General features: G+C 34.3%; 1 pseudogene; it reads right to left on the bottom strand.

Annotated features, from left to right (window-relative positions):
* Positions 1 to 2901: 2901 nt before the first annotated feature.
* LOC125873678 (uncharacterized) overlaps positions 2902 to 8142 on the bottom strand; it is a 108995-nt pseudogene continuing 103754 nt past the window's right edge.

The following is an 8142-nucleotide window of genomic DNA, read 5'->3' as shown; positions in this document are numbered from 1 at the left end:
TTTTGGGAAAATCATTTTTCAAATATCTGATATCCCGTGATACAATTTCAATAATTCTCCCATCCTCCAGTTCATCGATGAACACATACCCTTTGGAGCGTTCAGAGTACCTTATAAAGATACATTTCTTTCCTTTTGGACTTAGTTTACCAAACTCGCCAAAATGATCTTTAATATATGTTGCACAACCCCACGGTCGTAGATCATTCAGGTTTGTTTTATGACTAGTCCAAAGTTCATAAGGAGTGGAAGACACTAATTTAGAAGGCACTTTGTTCAATATGTGAGCCTCAGTCAATAATGCATCTCCCCAACAAGAGATAGACAAATTTGTTTGCGCCATCATTGATCTTTTCATGTCCAATAATGTTCTATTATTTATTTCAGTTACACTATTTTGTTGTGGTGTATAAGGAGTAGTTAACTGTATCATAATATCCTTTTCAATACATAATTATTCAAATTGTTTTGACAAATATTCATGTCCCCGATCAGTTCTTAAAGTCTTTACGCTTTTATCTAATTGATTTTCAACTTCATTCATATATCTTTTAAAGCACTCAAGTGTTTCAGATTTATGAGAAATCAAATAGACATAACCAAAGCGCGTGGAATCATCAATAAATGTAATGAAATATGTAGCACCAGACCTTGCCTTCACACTAATTGAACTACAAATATCAGAATAAATTAATTGAAGTGGGAACTCAACTCTTTTAGTCTTCCCAAATGGTTTACGCATAATCTTTTCAGCAAGACAATTTTCACAAGTTGGCATATCAATTTTGGTGAAAGAACCTAAATGTCCTTCTTTTGCCAACCTATTCATTCGATCTTGCCATATGTGACCTAATCTTGCATGTCATGTAAGTTACTTAAATAACATGTCATTACACAACTGTCAACATAATAGTTATAAGTTAAAGAATTACAATCTAATGCGATAAAACGGTCATAACGAAGTCCAAAATCATATAAAAGATTATCTAGAGTTATTCTAATACCATTAGGACAAAAAAATAAATCAAAACCAAGTCTAAAAGAACAGACACATATACTAATTTTCGTTGAATCTCTTGTGCATATAGGACGTCATGCAACATCAAAGAACGGTCACCACACAAGTGTACTTTGCAAGTGCTTAATCATTTGACTTCTTATTTTGCATTATTTTCCACGTAGATCCACCGTGATTTAGATGAAAATTGACGAAACTCCACAAACGTTTCTCGATCTCGACTCATGTGGTTGGTGGATCCTGAGTCTACGATCCACATAGGATAAGATTCAATTAATAAATAAGTGTTAGAAACATATGTAGCACTTAGAAATGCATTTAGAAATGCTACATTTTTCGGCTCAGTACATTCATGAGCAAAATGCCCCAACACTTGGCAATTGTAGCACTTCATTTTGCTCTTGTCCCTATTCTTGAAAAACCGTTTTCCTTTCTTGGAATTTGGCTTCTTCTTTTTCTTAAAGGGTCCTTCTCCAGTCTATTTGTCTTTCTCATTTCTTTTCCAATTTTTCTTGGGCTTGAAGCCTAAAGATTTTGTAACACTTGGCTCTGTCACAAAGGCATTAGAAGCAACTTTAGCAGCACCAAGGCACTCATCTTCAAGTTCTACATAGCGTACAACATTAGAAAAGGTTTTGATGCTATCATTATGGGTCAAGTTAACCTTCAAATATTTCCAATTATTGGGAAGAGACCGAATCACTATCTGAACTTGTTGCTCATTTGAAAGAACATGGCCAACACTTTTGAGTTGAGCTATCATGTTTGACATCACCCTAAGGTGTTGTTTGACATTTTGATCATGACGCTTTTTGTAAGTGTCAAATTTGATAGTCAATTGTCGAAAGAGGGTTACTCATGCACCCCCATATGTTCCTCACAGATGTACCGACATAGCATGAGCAGTAGGAAATTCCTCACATTCATGTATGAGGTCATCAACCACAGAACTAACTATTATTCTGCGTGCAGTGGAATTAGACTTTTTCCAAGTTTTATAAGTTGCAAGGTCTCTTCTGTGTTGTACAGTATTTCCCTTTTCGGATTGATTTAAAACATGATTTATACCTTTCAAGGAATTTTGCTCTTTCAGTACATACCATATTTTATGACTCCATATGTCGTAATTGTCACAGTTCAACTTTTCGCCTTTGTTTAAGTCAACTATAATGTTTTTTGATATCATGTCTGTTTTCAGAGATAATAAGACGAGAATTTTAAATCAATGTTACATGTGACATACACAATCAAGTAAATTAATTCTCATAATGGTTTCATACACACGTGATCATCCAATCATCATCTACAAACTAAATATTTAATCAATAATTGAAATTAATTTCTTAATGTGTATCTAATATATTTTAGGTCATAATCACAAGGATTTATTTATCTAATAATTAACATCATATAGTAATGCACAATAGAATAACAACACACTAATTCAAAATAGGATAAAACACATATATTCATATTAAAACATAATCAAAGGTGTTCATTACATAATAAGCAAAAAAAAAAAATACTTAAATACTAGACTATGATTCTATGTAATCACGGTGGCCATCTAGCTTCAAGATTCACTGTGAACCTCCATAATGGTTCATTAGGACCAAAATTATGATAGATGTTTGTTAGTTCCTTCTGCCAATAATTTGGTAAGGAAATATACATAATACCTATTCTAACGTAATCCTCAACATAGATGTATAGTCATAAATTTGATTAATTTTCGAGGAAATCATGTAATTGGTCAGACAAGTCCATCTTGATATTTTTGAACTCTTCAAATAATCTTTTTCCTTCTCTTTTACATGCTCTTTTATCTTTGTTCAGATTTTGCACTATCCTTGAGTCATTTCTTATGACTTCCAGCTCCAAATCTAAATCATTTCTATTTTGATCCTTTTGCGTCGCATCCTTCTACCATTTCGTTTTGCTCCTCTATTAGTACCACTCCCACTTGGAGCAATATGAGCATGTTCTTGTTCAGCCATATCTAAAATGGGAACAAAAAATCAAAAATATGGTTAAAGACCATGTAATGCGACAACATATGTCACAAATTTCTAGTAGAAGTCAAAAATATTTATTGAAAAAAGTTTACTCCTAAGAGAATTATTACAAGACCAATTTAATTATTTTTCAAAATAATAAAATATTTCCTCACATACATAAACATATGGTTATTTATAAAGTACCAACTTTTTTAGTATTATATTAATCCTCTTTTAAAAAGTAAAAATAAAAAATGAAGTGACTTGATGTATATGAGATTCTCAAAATAAATAATATTAAAAGTCACTTACATGCTATATTATTTCTTTATAAAAGGAGAAATAATACTTCATATTCTTAAAAGAAATTAAACACGTTACGTCACCCTTTTGTCCCTTTTTTTTTTAATTATTATCATTTAAAAAATAATAATTAAATCCCATGTTGACTTATTCAACAAATAAAAATTAGAGAGTACAACTACTTTTTCATCACAAGTACAACATAATCAATTAAATGATAATAATAAAATTCCATGTTGACTCATTCAACAAACAAAAAAAAAGTACTACAACTTTCTCTTTTTTTTTAAATTCTATAGTGGTCCTACACGTTTTCCTCCTCATTTTTCTTTTAAAAAAAAAAAAAGAAGAGTTGTGTTACTATAGTACTACAAGCCAAAAAAAATAATAAAGGAGAATTCTGATTGGTAAAGGACAACTATTTATATATATATATATATGACTAGTAACTTCTTTGTATTTAGCAAAGTTATTCTAATATATATCCCGAAGAAATTAGGCTATTTCTGTTACATACTCTTCTTCACCATATCTGTTTATTCTTATGAACAAAAAAATTTACTAAATCTTCTCCACGTTCAAACAATCAATTTATAACAACAAATTTGATTCCCCAAAAAAAATTTAAGAAGTATTAGATCTATCATTAGATACTAAAACTTTCAAACAGCAAACATGTGAGTTCAAGCCGTGAACAATTATATTATTTGAATGTAATGCAATTAACCTGGCTCTGATACCATTGTAAGAATTTCATAACAAGAACGAGAATGCGTACCTGTTAACAACAGCATAATGATAATGATGTCTTGTAAAAGGTTACTTCAAGTCCAACTTTGAGTCTCAGGGAATCAAAGCTATGTTTCCACAAACTAAATGTCACTTTTGTTTTTGTTAATATTAGTGCAGAAGATAGAAATTTCTTCTTTGTTCCTCCGTTTGTTTTTTTTTCTATTTTGTTTCCTTCACACTTATCTTCTAAAAACGTTCAACTCCTATTTTAAAAGGGAAAAACAGTATATGTTGGAACAGTTCGCTCTCCTTTTTCAAATTGATACGTATCTCTTTTTCAGAAGAAAAAAAATTGGATCAGGTCATATCAGGTCGGGTCGATCCACATGGGCGACCCACAACCCAAAACTTACATATAATAACATGATTACATAAATCTAATATTACGTGATTCGAAAAAACTAGCATTTTGAAGCTTTTATAGAACTTGTTCAAGATGAGTTGATCAAGCGCTACAGCTTTCTACTATTTCCCAATTAATCTTTTCAACTAATTTCTTTGAGTGGGAAACATGTTTTTTGTAACATCTCGCTAATTGAAAGAACTAGAAAGAGATAGAATTGGAAAGAGTCATTTTAGGAAAGAATGAAATATCTGGAAATTTGTTAAGTTAAGTTTAGATTGAGTTTTTGGTCAACTTCAAACAACCATAACTCTTAGCTCAGGATGATTTAGGTGTTCTTCCAGATACCGTAGAAATTCTCTTTCCAACGTCGCCGAGTTTCAACGATTCCGAGTTTGTATGAATGAGATATGTCCATTCAAAGTTGGGTTGTTCAAATAAGGAAAGTTTAATGCGGATTGTGGAAGGGTAGTTTGGTCATTTCCATACCCTATTATTTTATTTTTGATTTTCGGTAATTATTTGGGCTCTAAATTGAACTTAGTCAGTTTATGCTTTTGAAAAAGAGTTAGGGCCTTGAGAAAAGATAAAAGAGGAGAAAAAGCAAGAATTCGTCGTCTTCGTAAAGAATTGATTGCGGATTTCGTCAAGGATTTGATCCCACAAGGTATGTGAGACTTTCATAGCATTGGGTTTCTTCACCCACGCGCCAATCATGTTTGTTGCAGTGAAATTCGTTTCTAGAAAGTTGATAGTATGATGTTCTTGAATTATGTTCTTGAAGTTTGCTTTAGTTCTTGAGATTTGATGGGATTGTGGAGTTCTTGATGGAATCATGTCGATTTAAGAGTTGTTTTGAGTTAGATTCTTGTGTATATTGATTGGGTATTCGAATCTATAGAGGGATTGAGAAAAAGAATCAAATTTAGGCGAATTGGGGTGAGAAAACGAAGAAGGATAAAGTCTAGCAGGTTTTGGCACGCAAGTCTACGTTACGAACTTGCTCCCCCAGTGCAGAAATATCACCTTCGCGTCGCGGAGAAGACGCGAACTCCTCTATTTCAAAATTAAATTTCGCAATCAAATATTTAAAAGCACCTTCGCGTCGCTGACTTGTTTCCAAACAGTGATTTCTTGATCGTTTCTCAGGTTGAACTATCTAGAAACACTCCTAAATATCGTGAGATATTTCCTATCACAAATCACAATCCTTGAATCCATAAATTCAAATTCAAGGAAAATTAAGAGTCAAGTCAAGAGAAGTTCATAAAGTTTTTCAAAAGTCTTTTACAAACGTTTTAACTTTGTTTTAAGACTTAAGCTTTGAGTTGAGTAAAGAGTAAGAGTAAAGTTCATTTCATCAAAGATTATACGGGAACTAAGTATTTCCAAGAGTTAAAATGTTTTTCACATTTGAGCAAGAAAGGAAATACCGAATTCCAAGAGAACTTTTAAGCTAAGTTTAGAGTAATTATCTCAAACCAAAAAAAGAATTTTGTTTTTAAAACATATGAGCTAAATATATTTTGGAAGTAGTATTGAACATCGATGTGGGGACGCAAGTTCATAATAACTCAAGTCTCCATAAACCATGTAGTCATCATGAGTAGAAAAGATCATACATTTTAGATGATTCCTTAGTACTTTTCAGCATAGACTAATGGATCCACTTAGTTAAGGCGTTCTATATGATGACAAAGTATAGGACAGTTCTAGAAGCGTGGGCAAGACATTGTATCATCACTTAGTGGTGGTTGTCGATTAGAGAATCTCCCACATAAATTATATTACTTTATGACATGAGTAAATTGAGTTGTTATTGCATTTCTTTAACAAATTGAATTGCTACCTACTGTTTTAAATGTTTTGTGTAACTGCACCCTATTATTATTGTGTACTTTGCATTTGAGTTAAGTTGGTCATGAGTTGAGTAAAGCCAAGACAAGTGTTTCTTTCAGATTCCTTTCAAGCATTGTTATGTTTAGTATTTCCCTCGCATACTAGCACATTCAGTATGCTGATGCCATTTGGCCTGCATCTTTTAATGATGCAGACACAGGTAACCGGGATCAGCATCCAACACCTTTTTTATCCAGTTTAGCTTAGATTCAGTTGGTAAGCCTTATTGCTATCCGGAGGCCTCCTTTTACTTTGTTTTCAGTATTTCAGTTGTTAGGATGATCGGGGATCTTGTCCCGACATCCCTCTTTGTCTTAGAGGCTTCATAGATGAGTAGTTATAGTCATTTAGTCTTGTATTTCAGATGTTTTTTTATGAGACTTGAGTAGCCATTTTGGCTAGTTTGAATGTTCCCTTAAAGACATTGTAAGTTTAATTCATACGTTTCTTATTTGAGATTATTTCTTATGTTTAAGTCTTCCGCTGAGTAAGTAAGACAGGCCAAGGTTTCTCTTGGGGCCAGCAATGGTTCTGGAGTACCAGTCCTGCCCAAGGTGTAGGCTCAGGGCGTGACAAACTTGGTATCAGAGCACAGAGTTTAAGAGTCATAGGGAGTCTATGAAGCCATGTCTGTAGAGTCTTAGTTATTAGTGTGAAGTGCACCACATCTATAATTAGGAGGCTGCAACACTTAGGAAATTATCTCACTTCTTTAGTACCCATTTCATGCGATAGAGTTCATCTCTATAAAGTCTCTTTCTAATTCGTGCTTGCGCGTGTTTTTCAGCTAATCATGCCTCCACGAAGATTTGTTAGAGGTCGTCCTGCTAGGAGGAATATTGAGGAGCAAGGGGTACCTAATGCACCTAAAGTGCAACCCCAAGGAGAAGTCACGAATGCTAAGTTCAGGGAAGCAATTCGAATACTAAGCCAAGTTATGACTAACCAGGTTGGGCAACAAATAGGATCTAGACAGGAAATGGCTGATACTTTGAGGATCCGAGAGTTCTAGAGGATGAATCCTCCAAGTTTCACTAGTTCAACCACTACTGAGGATCCAGAGAACTTTATTTAGGAGCTGCAAAAGGAATTTGAGTTTATCCACGTTGTCGATACTGACCAAGTAGAACTAGTTGCATATCAACTGAGAATGTATTTAGGACTTGGTTTGACCAGTGGAAGAAGGGTAGAGCTAAGGGAGCACCACCTGCGAGTTGGGCTTGTTTTGAGGAGACCTTCTTGAGGAGTTTCTTTCCTTGAGAAATGATAGAGGCCAAGGTACGAGAGTTTCTCACTCTTAAGAATGATTCACTAAGTGTTCATCAGTACAGCTTAAAGTTCACCCAACTTTCCTGATATGCTCCGGAGATGGTTGCGGCTATGAGAAGCAGGATGAGTCTTTTTGTTGTTGGGTTGTCCCGTCCGTAAATTAAAGAGGGCAAGGTATCCATGCTAATTGTTGACATAGATACAGCAAAGTTGATGGTCTATGTGTAGCAGGTTGAGGAAGAGAAGCTGAGGGATATGGAGGAGTTTAGAAACAAGAAAGCGAAGACAGGGAATAAGTCTGGGGAGCAGAGGAATAATGTGAACCGGGCTTCTTTCCATTAAAAGCAAAAAGGACCTGCTCCATCATCTGCTAGTGCACCTGCACCCAGAAACAAAGGTGAGTACAATGGTTAGAATTCACAAAACTTCAGAGCTAGACCTGCACAGTCTGAGGGTAGTGTGACACAATGAGGTAACTGGGCTCCTGCATGTGCTAAGTGTGGAAGGACTCACCCAGGTAA

The sequence above is a fragment of the Solanum stenotomum genome, chromosome 8 (genome assembly GCF_019186545.1).
Source record: "Solanum stenotomum isolate F172 chromosome 8, ASM1918654v1, whole genome shotgun sequence".
Taxonomy (NCBI): domain Eukaryota; kingdom Viridiplantae; phylum Streptophyta; class Magnoliopsida; order Solanales; family Solanaceae; genus Solanum; species Solanum stenotomum.
This window is presented reverse-complemented; position numbering and strand designations above follow the sequence as displayed.